Source organism: Zophobas morio, unplaced genomic scaffold, assembly GCF_036711695.1.
Source record: "Zophobas morio isolate AGI-343-1 ecotype UQ-CSIRO unplaced genomic scaffold, CSIRO_AGI_Zmor_V1 ptg000014l, whole genome shotgun sequence".
Lineage (NCBI taxonomy): Eukaryota > Metazoa > Arthropoda > Insecta > Coleoptera > Tenebrionidae > Zophobas > Zophobas morio.
The window spans coordinates 4,419,131-4,436,050 of NW_026972119.1; the positions used below are offsets into that span (position 1 = coordinate 4,419,131).

General features: G+C 32.9%; 1 protein-coding gene and 1 long non-coding RNA gene across 2 annotated transcripts in view; one reads left to right on the forward strand and one right to left on the reverse strand.

Moving 5' to 3' along the window:
• The window catches only part of LOC135129213 (homeobox protein abdominal-A homolog), a 408,569-nt gene that overhangs the window by 200,952 nt on the left and 190,697 nt on the right, over positions 1–16,920 (forward strand). The gene's annotated exons all lie outside the window — the stretch shown is intronic.
• Positions 10,362–11,388, reverse strand: LOC135129087 (uncharacterized). The gene is made up of 3 exons (XR_010280506.1): positions 11,170–11,388; positions 10,952–11,085; positions 10,362–10,879 (listed from the first exon to the last, which is right to left on the reverse strand). It is a non-coding gene; the product is annotated as an uncharacterized LOC135129087 (long non-coding RNA).

The window sequence follows — 16,920 nt, forward strand, 5'->3', positions numbered from 1 at the left end:
CTCATCAAAAAAATTTAACTGCATAACTATATTGGTGTATCAAATTAATTTTAACGATCTACTTAATTTATTTTGTATTGGGTGCCCAGAGATTAAATTTTAATACTAGGCTTTCTTAAAAGACAAAATCTAGTTGTCAGAAGTGGCATCAAATAAAGTTTTGCTTTAAAATATACCTACTGCCAAAAACTAAAACTTTAACAACTGTCTATAGTAGGTAATTGATTTTTACCGTGTAATGATTGTCCAAAACAATAAAAATATTAAAATCTTACATACCTATTTAAAACGTCGTGACAGCGGTGTTTTTGTAAAAATCTGAAACTAAACTCACTGCTTTCCGAACGATTGCATTAATGTGAAACCGTTACCTATCATTTTGACGAATGTTTCATGTTTTCACTCGTAGAATACGAAAATTTAGGTTTTTTGTCCATCTGTGATCCACGGTAACGATTACTCTTAACTTTAGGTAGACAGTAAATATCAAAAGAGAAGTTGCCCATTCATTCCCTCCAAATTGTTGATGACGTCATCTCAAAATTTTGTTAACCAATTTTTTGCATACAAGAGGTGTCCTTCAAATTAAAAAAATTAGATCATTTTTATATTCTCAGAAGATGCCTGCGAGGCCAGCTTTTTCGGAATTTTCAGAAAACACTAACATTTATTTACCTACGAAGCACTAACTGAAATATGTTATTTCAGTGAAAGGTATTTAAAAAGTTATTAAACAAATTTTTAAGGAAAAATAACCCTTCAATAATTGCTTTTTACAATTGTTTGAGTGCTGTATTAAGATTCTAGTATTATTTTCCTGACCTAACTTCCTATTATCTATTTATTCAATATTGGATTATCTACTATTTTGAGGCTGTTAAATTTAGTTTATATTTATCCACAGTATACTATCCTCAAACATATTTGGCGTTTATGACTTCACACCAATTTGACTCCCATTATAATTCAATAGGCCGTCACAACCGGATGTCTTAAACCCGCTCACCGATACCTACCTGAAAAGACCTTTTCGACGTGCCAGGGACGGTCGAGACGCGAAGGACCGGACTCAGAGTAATTTTGTTTGTTAAAATTTTCAAATTTCAAAATTTCCTTACAGAACATGATTTATACTTTGAAGAAAATTACACAAAGACACAATTATTAGAAGTGTTACACACTCGAAAATTTGAGAAACAATATAAAATAGATGCTATGGCGCGAGATCGTGGATTTAGGGTGATTAGACTTCCGCCGTACCATTGTATATTTAACCCCATCGAACTAATCTGGTCGCAAATGAAAAATAATATAAGAAGGAATAATACGGCACCAAAATTTAGTAGTGCAACAATTGACATAATTAGGGAAGAAGCTTCCAAAATAACTGCCGAAATGTGGGCCAATTGTGTACGACATTCCACAAAAGAAGAAGACCAGTACAGGGCACGGTTGATAACACCGTTAATTATTAATTTAGAAGAGTCGAGTGATGATGACAGTGACTATTTCGATCAATAAATAAGCAGTAGTAGTTAATAATTAAATAGTTGTGCTGTAATAAAAAATGATTGAGTACAAAGTTACTTTGTTTTTACTTAAAATAAAAAACTCGAAAGGCGCAGTTGTCGGTAAATGCAAAACTCAGTCCTGCCCTGTGCTTTTACCAGAAAAGGTCTTTTCAGCTAGGTATCGGTGAGCGGGTTTAAGACATCCGGTTGTGACGGCCTATTGAATTATAATGGGAGTCAAATTGGTGTGAAGTCATAAACGCCAAATATGTTTGAGGATAGTATACCTAAAATAGTAGTGTAGATGAAAGCTGAATATTGTAAGTTTGTAATATAATGAAGACCCAAAGTTCTTGTAATATAGAACTTTTGCTCATATTTTTCGTCAGTGCTGTCGATGCTAAAAGTTCAAAAAGTTGTTTTAAATATTTAGTACTTATATCTATGATCTTTATATGCACGTTTTAACTACAGAAAAAAATCTCACAATTTTAGAAGTAGGTACGAAGAAAAATTGTACAATAAAAAAAGGTAAGTCATAATGCACATAAAATTCATCAATTTTTTATTTAAATTTCGAGATACCATACGAACTTTTTCAAAATTATTTTATAAAATAATCTGATCGATCAAAAAAATATTTATATTTTTCGACCAACTTCTGACAGTTATAAAAAATTACTGCTACATCAAAAAACAGGTGTGGAATACGCAAATTAAGAAAACAACCTTCTAAATATATTTATGTCTTTTGATATTAGTGTAAATATTTTATACTTATTTTATTTAAGTGATTACATTTTTTAAGGATTTTATAATGTCTGTAAAATTGAGAAACTAACGACAATAAGTGATTCTTAGGAACCTACTCTTATTAATTTCTATAACTAATTTAATGTGTACTTCCAATTTTTGTTTTGTGTCGAAATTCTCGTCTTGAATTGGCTGTAGAATAAGTATAAAACTTTTGAATAAATGTTGCTATCTAAAAAAAAAACACTTAGGACTTATAGCGATGTATTTGCCAAAATTTTCAACGTAGTCTGAAACCTTCCTTACTTAGACAAAAGTGCATTTCTGATTCTACGTTTTCATTTTTCCGTATTTTTTCAATGGTGCTTTCGTTTCAGCTCTAGATCACAATTATGGCCATATTTCTATTGATTTATTTACACCTCCTTTTTCTTGTGTTACATGTGGACCTTATCCCTTTATCCAAAATAATTTATAAGCAATTATTGAAACACATAGAATTTAGTCAATAAAGACATATTGAATTGAATTGAATTGATAAAGCAGATTGCTTTGCACTTATTTGCAAATTTTATCAAAAATGGACCCCAACCAAAGATAGTGACTGAACACTACTTCAATAACTGTGATGAAAATTAATACAAAACTCAAAAATGAAATCTAATGAATACGGCAAATTGTGTTACGACGCCAGATATTACATAGGTACTAAATAATATAACTCATTTTAAATAATTGTAACTTGGCAACAGAATTATAGCCTGAATTAAAATTCTTTATGAAGATGTTAAAACAAAATGGTGCATGTTCAGTCTAATCACAGCAAAAATAATTCTTCTTTACTAAAACATCCAACAATAGGATTTCCATACCATTCTGTAAATTCCGCCCTTCTGGAAAAAGGGAACACACACTCCCTTCTATGCCGGAACTTTTATTCAAGCGAATAATGGCACTTTTTCAATAAGAACTTTTTATTGACTCGTCGCAGAAATAACACTTATAAAAACTACTATTTTCAGCAATAAAACCAAGTCGAGCACGATTCCTGAAACAGCTGAAAAGTTTGCTCAACAGTCCATTAGACACTCAGTGGGTACACTGTATAATTTTCATATCGTTTCATACGTTCCCATATTTCATAAATAATCGAACACGTTTTTACTTTTCATTAATAATTTTCCCGTAAATAAATTAGCCAAGAAATGTTTGAATGGAGTATTGGTTACATGGGAAAATAACTAATTATTTCATTTATTTCTGTCTTTTGTCAGAATCCAAACGGCATAACTATAAATTAAATGCAAACTATTGACATTTATCTGCTTATTTGTGATTGTGTGTACTAATTGAAGTCTTACTTTCAGGTTTCGTGTGGTGCTTGAATGCAACTGTTGTAAGAGTAAAGTGTGTTTTTTTAATCGATCGTCTAGTTTATTTCGTAACAAGTATTTTCGCTTTTCAAGATTTTCAAATAATTCATACCGGATGTGGTCACAAAAATATTGTTAAAATTCGTGAACTATACAAATCGTTAAACTTGCATATGTTTTAACAACGTAACTCACTAAAGAACAAACTTAACCGCAAATTTAATGTAAATGAAGTGATATTTAAAGATAATTATGCCGGGAATATGTATAATTTAGATAATGTTATCTAATAATCCTTTTCGCTACTTTACATTGCAAACGTAGTATTTAACATGTCTACCACTTTTAATAATCATTATTTTATTCCATCTTGATTTGTATCAGGGTGACTATAGAGTTATTCTAACATAAATATCATGTAATGTAATAAAATATGCAGATGACTGAAAATCATTTATTTACACTACGTTACTACAAATAAATTGCATCTAAATTATTAGAATTTAAGTATAAATAACATAACTATTCGTACGCACCAGAAATTGCCAAAAAGTAAACAATAAAGCAAAGAATAAAGTAGATAAATGGTGTCCTATTTACAATACAAAATTAGTGAACCAAAAATAACACATCAGATAAAACTGAAATAAAATAAGACAGACAGGAATCAATAATTCCACTTTTCGAGCTGTCGTCATAAATAATTTTTGAAATATAAAAATCTTTAGCAGAAACAATGTGAGAAATATCACGTGATCCTACGAAAATATTGCGACGACTAAACGTAAATTAATTAGTATAAATCACTCTTTTTCAATCCCGGCTTTGTAAATAAAGTTATCATGTTGTCTCATTAGTACTTGCATTGTTGATTTAATGTGCATTATAAATACTTGTAAACTCTCCCAAGTGTCTCATTATTTCGAAAATGTTCTCGCCTCATTCCAAAAATTCACGATAAATTAAATGATAAATAAATATTATCAAAACGTGGGACAACCGACTTAAAAGTGTTTCCAAAAAGGTCAAAGCATCGAGTCTAAGTAAGAGGTCGAAATTGATTGTGACTAGCATAAATAACAATCTTAATGGTAAAATTGTGTCCTGCGATAATTGATAAAGTGTGAAAAATGTTTTTCACTCAAAACTAATATGAAATGATAAAAATTATAATTTATTCGTCAAGTGGTTAAACGAGGTTTTGTCTGACTTCTCGCCGAATAAATCACGTTTTAATCAGATTTTTTGCAGTCTGCCTAATGACGTTTGTATGATCGCAGGCAATTTAGCAATTTGCTTCTTGTAATGTATGACACAATAAACTCGGATCTTTATGTCGTCTACTGGTGATTTCACGGCTTTTGGTCTGATTATATAGTGCCGTTGAACCTCCCTTATGACGTCTCTTTTTTTCAAAAAATAATTACCGCAAAAACTAGACTTCTAACTGTACGAATGATATTTACCATAAATTATCTTTTACATGTTGTTGTAGGTTAGGATGAAATTTACAAGCCATTTGGTAGTCACATTCATGTCACATGTGACATTTTAGATCACTTTTGAGGTAACGTGTTGCAACCTTTCGAGATATTTTCATGAAACACATTTCGCCTCGTAAAATGTAAGCATTTAAAACCATTGGATAAAAGTGATTTCATGGTTTACGGAATTCGATTTATAAAAATAAGACATTGTGTAAATAAACTCGACTTTATTTAAATTTCGGTGGAAATGTTTGAAGGATGAGGTTACCTATGACTGGAGTTTGACGCTGATTTATGTTCTGACTTGATAAAATAGAGACGATAAAGAACAATAAGTGGCGAGTCGATGTAATAAATCAACAAAAAGTTTACTGGTTTGTCAACAGTAAATCTCGTTTTGGGATTTTTCTTACCAAACGGCGAAAAACACTTGGCGATGTTTGTTTCGTGCAAAACCGGTCAATTTGTTCAATCGAATTTTAATACAACCATGTGCCAATTGAATATTAATTAATTGTTTAATTAAAGTAATTTAGCAAAATAACGAAACGGGGAAATAAATTGTTATAGTTGAAACCGCCCAAGGATTTCATCCAGTCATCGTTTTTAATTAAAATTTGCATATCTTTTAAGTTAAGCGTCTGTCTGTTTGATTTATAAAATTTTATATGAAGTGTACCTAGGTGAATTTCGTACGTTAATGTGTGATTCCCAGTGTTTAACATAGCTGATTTGATTACCGTCTACTTGCTTTTAACACTGAGTGCATACGAAAAAATTCTTTAACCAAATGAAGACCCAAATATATTTAAATAAACAATTTGCTCATAATTTCTTCTAGTCCAGTAGACATGTCAAAATTGTACATTAAACAAACCCAGATTATTATTCCAGTAGAAATTTTTTAAAACCTTATCAACAACGCAATTACAATATGTGAAATCAGGGACATATTTAAATTCAGATTCAAAATTTTACCAAAATTTGCTGAATTTAAAATCTCTTTGTTAAAGAAAACGTTAAGAGTTTAAAATTATCTTTTGCAAGTATTTTTTTTTCAGTACATGCTGTAAACAGATATCTAAACATTTAGCATTATTTCTCTAAACATTCTTCGACGCATACCTATACTAATTTACAAAAAATTTAAAAATTCAATAGAGATTGAACGTTAAGATATTATTGTCGAATGGAGTTGTATTTATAATTTTAAATATCGATTCCTATCAGGACTAAAAAAAGTAAATTATTTTTTCCACTAGTAGCATTACAATGGCTAATTGTCGACTTGTCTAGAGGTCTGTAATTTGGAAAATTGTGAACCTTGGTCAATAATGTAAACGTGAAGTTGGCCACCTAATGTGACAACTGTCCACAACTGTCAGAAAAACTGAGACATAACCTGAAAACGATCATTTTGGAAAATTTGCTTTTAAATTATGCCCTGGAATGATTTCCAAACCCTGAATTGATTATAAATTGAGGATAAATTGGTGAAACAAAGTTGATGAAGTTGATGGGAGTGAAAATGAAGTTTACGGGACTGAAACTGAATCATGGTTCCGATTTGGTTTGACTTGATTTGCCGTAGATGAGCTTTGGACGATTTCGGCGATTTTTTTTTTTATTGAAGATCGACCCGTCGTTGTATCCTTCTGCTATGCTGGAGGATTTCCATTCCCCGTGTCGCTTTAACGATAAAAGGTCCATACCTTTTTCAGCCAAATTTGTCGCGGTCGCGTAAGTACGACGGAATGAGGAGGGGTACATGATGGTTCACTTTACAACATTTTTCACACAAAAATTTATTAAAAACGGGAAATATGGAGGAAATTAAAACAAAAGTTCTGGACCATTTTTGGATTGTCAAAAAATAATAAAATTCCAAAGCTTACTAAAATGACGTGAGTACACATTTTTATTGATGCACTTCAGAAAAAACATTTTGAAAATTCGCAAACCTCAAATGGGCTACTAGTGGAAAAAATAGTATATTAACCACGTTTGTGAAGCCAATTCTAGACCTCGCGCTTTAGAGCCCTCGACGCTGCGCGTCTCAGGTTCTAATTTGCGCTCGGTCTAGAATGTCTGTCTTCACAACCTTAGTTAATAATATACTATTATCTTATACCTACTTGAAATATCAGCGTTTGTGTAATTTATCTCATTTTAGTTTTATTTATATACCAGACTAAAATTGTTCCAAATCTTGAAGCTTACTTCCGTGACATTGCATGAAAAAATTGTTGTAAAATTTTCGTTAGTTAGATTTATGCTATTTTTTTAAAGACAAGAACATATTATTAATGTTCTTTTTATTTAATATTCATATTCATAATGAAAAACTTATAGGTACTGTTACTAAATATTAGATACTATTTTATTTCACTTACATGCTTGTGTAGTTTTTATAATTTCAGGTTATGTATTTTATTAATTTCCCAATTCCTCTGATATTATTTTTTCACTTTAATTCAACCTATTACTAGATCTTAATTGCCACATAAATAGCTGTGAAATAAAAACAATGTTCATTAAATGCTAGTTTAAATTTTATACAAATTAACACATTCTTACTTTTTTTAATGTTCTTCAATTTATTTCCTAAAAGAAGATGACGAAAAGAAAAAGTTTTTTTCGTTGCATGTTACATTGAGTATTTTCTGTCCTCACAAATTTTTAATGTTACTATTTAGTAGTTTTCAACTTTATGGAATTTGTATCGGTGATGGTGATCTTGCATTCATTTAACATGAATTGTTTATAAGTTATATTTGTTGATTGGTTATTTTTTCCTTATGAAATATATAGAAATACTCTCCCCCCAGCCACTCCATTACTTTATAGTTAGGTATAAATTAATTGTTGTACAGAATGAAACTCCGAAAGAATCGATAGCAAAAAATATTTATAAATAGTTACCTACGCATAAAATTCTTCTTTATTATAAAGGATTAATAATCTTAAAAGAAAAAGGACCAGACATCAATTGTATACCTACATATATTATATTATCAAAAGAAACAAAAAACAAAATGTGTACGATAAAATTATGTTAGAATGTAATATTATATTTTCCACAAATATTTTTACGAATTTAAATCATTGTTATTTCAAAAATCCTATGATACATATAGGTAAACACAATTTGATCCTCTTCTTTCAAGTTGTTAAACACATATAGATAACTAATACAAAAATTGACTAGCAGTTAATAGAGAATATTCTTCTGTTGAAATGTTTCAGTTTTATTTTCGAAATATAATTGCAACATAAAAACGAAAGCAAATATTTTTTGACTTACCGATAGGTAGGTATACCTATCAATTCATAATTTACAAAAAAAAAACCTGCAAAGTGAATTACAAAAACATATCAAAGGGTGTATTACATTTATCTATTATTTTTTTTATGTTATTATTTCATTCTGAAAATTCCAGGAAATAAAAATGTTGTCCAAATTTAGCTACTCGCTTGGGAACTTCCGAAATAATTATTTTTTCTTATAAAGTAAATTACAATAACAAAATAATAAGTTTCAGTTAGATATTCCAATCGTTATACCTAGGTTTAAAAAAAATCCACTTTTATTGTCGTAATTTTTACTTCGCAAAATTGATTTTGTTTTTCGTACATATATAGATATTTTATACGAAGACCTTTGTTACCATTTTATTTTTACAAAATATATAAATACACAAAAACAGTCTCATAATTTTAATGAGTAGGTGGGTATGTACGTTCATAATTTAAGTCTGCGGAAAATATTTTTGACGTTCATTTCCAAACGTTTTTGTTTATCTTTACTCCATATTAAAACTTAAAATTTTTATTTAGATAATTTTATATAGGTACATTTATTTATATTGTTATTAAATATATACTTTTTACAAACTTTCAGGTAGGAACTGTTTGACACCTACTTGTTGTTATTGGTAAAAGGTACACATATAACAATGTCATGGGAAGCTATTAATTCAAGTCAGCCACAAAAACATCGTGTCCAGCAAGAATAAACTTTTTATCGAGTCGCGAATCGAACAATACAATTGTAAACAATTTGTGATAGTAGTTTTTACAAAACTGCTCCAACAGTCCGAATGACTTCTTATTGTACTTAACAACAAAGTCATGTTTAGCACTGGCGTAAAATTACACGTAATAAACGGATTATTTTATTACAGATAGGTAGTAAAACTATAATAAAGTACGTTGTAAACACAGCTTTAAATCAAGGGTCACGCGAATTCATCCGTCGTTTGACGTACGACTCTTAAATAATTTACCTAATTATCCCATTCCGCCAATTTAAATGTACCCCTAAATTACCCCAAATCGTCGTAATCATTTTTTATGCCCCAATTTTGGTTTCAGGTTCGCCATTCTTGCATGAAGAATAACTTTGCATGCCCGTCCTACGGTATGATTTTTTTCTCAAATTTTCTAACACCACTGCACCGCACTTACCACATTCCGCTTATCAGGTGTACATTTTTCCACGCTCCCTCCCATCTTCTGTTTACCCGCGTTGCATTTAAAATTTTTACGCCATTCACTATCTCAATCAGATGTATGGGGATGATTCGCATCCAAGATGGCTGTGACCCCACCCGACGTTACCATGGTAACGAGGGGCGCCAATCAAGGAGCAGCCCCCCCGCCTCCCGTCGATGCGATGCGGGCTCGGCAGAGATGAAATTTTCCTATCATTCCTTACCATGCACATGCGTTCCAATGCAGCACCGAATCAATAAGGGGACCGAATCTGCCTAAATGCACGCGGTGCATGGGCTACAGGTTCCTGTACCCAATGGTAGGGGTTTGGGTCTGGGCTAAGGTAACGATGTTGTTTGCAAGTGGCACTAGCACTGGAGCACGGTGGATGTTGCGTCAGAACTAACTGGGTGGAGAGATTAGAAAGTGCAGGTTCAACCCTTTAACTTTCTAATTTTATGGGTGCGATAGAGATTTTGAATGAGGGGAAGGGGTGCCAACGTAAATCTTGCGGAAGGTGGTTGGAGAAGTTTTAAAAATGTTTGAATTATATCGAGGAGAGGGGAGGATAGTTTTTTCCATGTTTGGATGTGACGAAGACGGGGCGGGGAAATGAGAGTTTGTGGGATTGTTTTGGTTCGTTATTATAATAAGTTTGTGAGGTCTTAATTTTGAGAGGGAAGTTTGATTGTACTTTTTTCATACTTGTTATCTCTTGGGTTTGTTGATAAAATAACAGCACGTTAAAATTTGAGTCGTATTTTATTGATGTTAAAATCGTACACATTTTGCTAACGCTAGAGTAGTGTATTTGAGGAAGTACAATGTTAATGAATCACAGAATTAACTACAGTTGCTTGAACGCTTGTCTTAGAAGTGAAATTAACAAGTTTTGCTCTTATTCATTCTAATTTTGTAACTGCTCATTTACTATCTCCCTGCTTACTCATCAGCCAAGAATTCTGCTAACAATGTTAACACTATGAAAAGTTGGTGTGGTACAAAGTTTATTTTCTCTAACATATACAACGAGTCTGTACAGATCTGGCAAATAACAATCATGCTCATCTCTAAAAATACAGGACTTATCTAAGCCTTATCCTGGTTGAGCAGGTCAGTCCTGGACGCCTCCTCGTAGAAATGTGGCCTCCTGTTACGTATACTGAAGGTATACCGGACAGAAAACACTCAGGATACATTCAGTATACGTACAGGGGGTTTAACATTCTGTCTTCAAAGGAAGATCCATCATCTCCATCACCTGCGAAAAAAAGGCACGTTTTAATCACTCTTTCCCACGTACCAAGAACATAAAAATAATCCAGGAGCAAACCTTTCCGCAGCCGCGATCCCTCGGGAGTGCTAGCGTCAAGTTGGAGCGTATTCCCAAGAGCCCGATCTTCCCTCGAAGCCATGTTGTACACCGGGGTCTGTAAATTCCTTGCACGTCCCGTAGATTGAAAAGGGCTGAAATTTAATTAGTGTATGGAAGGAAGAGGGTTGTTTACGTTATTCGATGAAGTGAGGTTATGGGTGATTGATGGTACTTACTGGATGCTGCGGTGGCGGAGCGGACACGTCTTTCTCAGCGGAGGTTTGGTGGTGATCTGATAGCTCGCGTCGCGGCGCTTGAGTCTAAACTATCGACGCCGACGCAATTCGAAGGGCGGCTTTCCCCGATCCTGTGGGCAGGATTTACTGCTTTATATCCCATATCGCACAGACTGTGAGTCTCTGGGTGTGGTTCTGGAGCCACACGCCGCTCTCGCAGGATGGGTATTGTTTATATGAGCGTGATTACATTGCACACTTTTATTCCTGGCATAAGCACATAAATTACGGATCGACTTGGCCTTCTTCGGACGGGAGGAACGGGCCTGGACTCGGAGAGACGGGAGCTGAGACGCCGGTGCGGTCACGTTCTAAAGTGCATTTATGTGAATAGATTAAGAATTACGGTGCATAAGAGAAGGAGGGACTGCAGCAGATATCCGCTCATAAAAAGGCGGGGTCTGAGCGATGCACGAGCTCTTGGTCCAGGAGAAGGACAGATGAGATCATTAAAACGATAAGAAAACTTGATAAGGAACAAGGTTAAAGCGTATTAAGATGTTGTATGGTTGTATACCTATGGAACAATAACGATGTGCTAACCCCGTTCCGCTCCCAAACACTGTCGCTCCTGTGGACGATGATTTATTTTCTTCGCCGAAGCGAGGTTTGATCCGTCGGGTTTCGGCACATGAAACTCGTCTGTCACGCAACAAACACACTACTGTGCCATGTCACCAAATCACGGCTCGTCAGCTGTCATCGTCCGTCCTCTTCTTGCCTGAAAGGAGAGGAAAGCAGATAAATATCATGATAAAATCCGTGACGTATGCGTGTACAGTGGTAGGTATGGCCCGTATGTGTAATGTGTGCAAATAATGGCAGGAGTTGGCCGTTCTTTCGACTGTGGTGGGTGCTTCTCTACAAGAACGACTCTCTAAACTACGAACTTTATAGAGCGTGCCAGACAATGACTGCAGCTCCTTATTTTATTCCCTTTTTTAAACCGGGGCGTTATAGCGGAGAAGACGTGGCAAATTTCGCAAGGTAAAACTCGAAAAAAACAAAAATCCAATATACAACCCCTAGAAATCAAACTCCAATTGCCCATTTTGACGTAGAATTTTTCCTTCTAGCCAAACAGGAGACGAAACGGCAGCAGCCTGCCGTACATTGATGCCCTTTCCGACGGCAAACGATTCCTACTCTTCATACGCTTAAACAAGGTTTATGCTCCATAAAACCGGCGATTCTGAGTCACCTGAATGACGTTTAGGGGGCCATTAAAATTCTTGGCATTTTTGAAGAGGGCTCTTTTAATTTCCTCAAAGCCTTGACCAATAATAACCTCTCGAAAAGAAATTTTCAAAGCGGACTGAGAGTCTCCGCTGTATAAAAATTCAAGTGGTTTTTAATTTAGCTTGAAATTATGCTTGTTATGTGAGTCGTAAATGGACTCTTTGTGGGAAATAACAATGTACATAAATGACGGTAAGCGTCAAACATGATGTAATGCTATTAGCGCCTGTTATTTTTAATGTCTCTTTTGTGAAACTCTACTGTATTTTGTCTTTGGCTTTTTATTTTTGAATAAAGAAGTTTTCGAAAAACCAGGTCGTCTTTAATTTATATAGGAATAAATTATATGTCTACAAAACAATTTAAAAATAATTTTTCTTACACGTAAGGACATCCTATTTTTTGCTTGAACACAATAAATTAACAAAGATATAGTGTCCCTTATTATGTAAGTTTTTGTTAAAATAGTATGTTAAAAAATAGATTTTGACCTTTCTTTACAAGATCTACTTAACTCTGCGAAATAAATTCTGTGCCTATGATACTGCTTTATGAGTCGAAATTAGATACAAATGAGTTAATGTCTCTTTTTTTTAATTACGTGGTTAAAAATACAAATTCACCAAAGTTAAGCCTTAGGTACACGTTTTTTTTTTTTATTTTCGTATTTAGGTATACAGTGGATATCGAAATTTCAGAATAATGTTTTGGAGCGTCGTATAAATAATTTTGCAATTTTTGTTTGTTGCAAAAGCAACATCTCATTTCCGAACGGAAAAATATAAAAGGAAACAGTTCCAAAGTAGACACAACTGTTGAAACTGAAAAAGTAACAATAATGTAGTTTTTAAGTGTACAAATATAAGTTTGCTCAAAATTTAAGCAAATAGAACGGCTCTAAATATAATAAAAAAGTAACACAACGTAATAATTTAGTCTAACCAGGTTCAATTACGGTTTTACTGATAATTATTATGAAGATCCTTCCTTCTCAAATAGCAAGCACGTTTTGAATAATTATTATGTGAGAAATTCGAGCCTTTCAGAATAAAGTAAATTACATGTCCAAGTAATCAATTTTACCACACGAAGCACGAAAAATTAATCTGCCTCTTTGCAATTATTGGGGCTCATTTAAAATTTATGTCAGAGTTCGGCAACAGTGTAAGAGATGGCGACTGTGTTATCTATCGTCACAAACAGAAACAACCTCGATTTCTCCCTTCTAAAAACAAAACAGATCGATTAAAATTTCTCAATTAGGGGCTTCAATTTTCGTAAAACGAAGCGAATTATGCCGAAGGGAAATTTGTAAACTAAATACTCGTATGTTTTATTTGCAGCGCATTGTCTTTTTTATTGCAAATATAATAAAACGCTAGATGTGGCGCTATTTATTATTTATCTCAATTTCTTTTTGTCGTTTTCGGTCTTTGAATTTTTTAGGACAATGGAATCGCCTATAAAAAGCAGAGAAATAAAACGAGGAAACTGTCAGCGTTCCTTTTATTAATAAATGAGTCGATATTTTTATATTTGCCTATTCGCTTTTATGGCAGTTTCCGCAAAAGTAAATGTTCTAAATTCACTAATTAGCGAATTATTTATTATTATCGTTTATTTATAGTTGGAACGCGCAACGGAAGTTCAATGATATTCGCTGTAGGTGCAAATGAGCATGCTTTTTGTTAAATAGTCCAGATCGCTATAAATTAGCATTCTTATGTGCAAACTTATACGTCACTGCGAAAAATAACGTAATTAGCAATCAACATCAAAGACTGTACCTATACAGATCGACCATTAAGCTCAATTAACCCAGGCTTGAATAAATCACAGTCCATTGCGCGATATTATATTAAATAATGTTGCGACATTAATGTAAATGGTAACTTTTATTAAGAGTTACAATCTGCAAACTGCACGCAGCACTTATGTTAATTTACTGGAAAACGTTCCCCCATGCCATATGTAGACGGCCTTAAATCCCATTAAAACATTGTTTTTGTGCTGCAAATGTCATTTAGCATGGTATAAAATAACAACATTTTGGATAATATAAGAAATATGGTTCACATACAAACATTTTATATGACATGTGAGATTACTGGAATTTAAACATATATATGTATATTGTTCTTTACAAGACAACCTCAACGCAATTCTTTTTCTTAGAAATTGCAAGATTTACTTAAATTTCTAGACATTTTATTTATTTCAACAAAAATAAATTTAAAAAGGAACTGGCATAAAACAAATATTTTTTATCCAATCGTAAACATTTTTTTCTTTTGCGAGAAGTGTATTGCAACAAATAGCTAAAACAAAATCAATCTCAGTCGTAGAAAAAATACAGTTTGCAACTGACCACAAACAATGAAAAAAATTGTGATTTGGAAGGCGCCTTTGATCAGCAGTTTACGTTTAGTCGTAGGATTTATAATTAGAAACTTTTCGAAATCTTCAAAGTTTTGATAATTTTATTTATAAACAGAAATGCTTTGATTTTAAACTTCTCACCTCGTACATGAACAGCTAATCACCATGAGAGTTTAGTCATATATAAATAGAACTGAGAAAATTCGGAGTGTTCTTGGAAAAGTCGAAAAGAAAAATCAAGTATTGTATTTTTTGTAGGTAAGCCATCCGTAGAAAATCCGCTTTTTAATTACAAAAAACTGATATTAAATCGTGATTAATGATGTCTTAACTAGTTGTATGGGTTTATTACGGTTGGTTATCGAAAAGTATAGAGAGAGAAAGAGAAGCAATCCGCTAAAAGTAATTTATTATACTGGGTGACTTAGAAAATGCAGCTACATTTGTAAACGACACTGTAATTTTAATACATATATTTATTTTTTCTATATCTAATACGTAGTGTTCATAAGGTGTTTGAAAAAAATTATTTTGTAGGTAGATATCTATTACTACCATTATTTATAGAAGTGCTTTTCATTTTTAAACAGGAGTGGTTTCCGTTTTTACAGCTTAAGGAAAAATATTTTGTTAAATTAAAAAAAATATTTAGTTTGATATTTTTTCTAAGATTATGCATACAATGCAATGAAAATTTGTTCTTCTTTTCAAAAACTGGTAAGTTTTCATGCGTTTTTTGCATCTCGCTCGAAGATAGTATGTGATATTGTTAATAATTTAATAACGCAATAATACTACATTTAATAACCTAAACATAAAAATTTCAAATGATGGAAATTTTACAACTTTAAGATGTAAAATTGAGTTATAACAAAAGTTTCTAAAATAATTAAAATTTTTGTTTAACATTAACGTATAATCGAAAACGTTAGGATTTTATAAAATTTGACCTGGCACGCACCTCCTCTGACGAGCCGCCCCTGCGTCATCTTTATAAAATTCCAAACGTGTGACCCAGTTTATCCACCAAAATTTGTAAAATAAAAGTGTTGTTTGCACCCCAGGGGTGGGGCTCACGGTTTGACTTATAAAACTAGTTCTGAATAATAACGAGAGAATGTGCTATCTCTCTGTGTGCTCATGCAGCCATGTTCCGTGTAGAGTAAAGCCATAATCGCTGCGAAAATCCCATTTTAAAAACCCGTCCAAATCTATGAATATTGTATTAGTTTAAAGATGGCCGCCGACCAAATATGTCTACCTGTCTCAGTTTTTGCGGCAGCGTAATTTATAGGTTTGAAGGAGAATTTTATCATCTCCGTAGTATCAGTGTGGACGTCGGAATGAAAAAAGTTAATTAGAAGAGAAACTGGAAATTCTGGTCGAGTGATGGCGGATTGAAACGTGTTAAAGTGATAATTATTGCGTGTCTAGTGATGAAAATTTATGGATTCGTGCTAGAGTTCGAAATTAATACTTATTTCCATTAAAATAAAATAAACGTGCGATTACTTTGCGTTTGAATACGACCTGAAATATCAATTTATAATCGGATAAAAAGGAAAACAAGGGATGTTATTGCAAATGTGAACTTAACATAAAGATATACAAGTACAATTTAATAGAGCCATTTGTTTTTTAATTTAGTACGCCGACAAACATAACCTTCCATTTAAATGTTTTAGCATAAAATTATGTGAATATTCAAACATACTGTGAGCATTTTTAGGAGTTTTTAGTTGCGTATAATCTGAATTTTACGGCGGTGTGGTACGAGACAACTTTACAGGTAGGTACGGTCTTAGTGCAGTATTGTAAATTTATTAAATGCTGAATTACTAAAGAACACGTACGGAATTGTCGACGATATTTATAACCATTTCGTTCTATAAATAAACAGATTTTCGATGATTTTTTGTTGGGGGCAGGTGGGACTTTTTTCCCCCGTCGAGCTGTTGCAACGTCGTGTGCTCTTTATTAAATCTTGCACAACATGTGGGGAAAATGTTGCGCAGACATTTGATATTAAGACTCGGGATTTTACGTCACATCGAGCTGTCAACGAAGGTCATG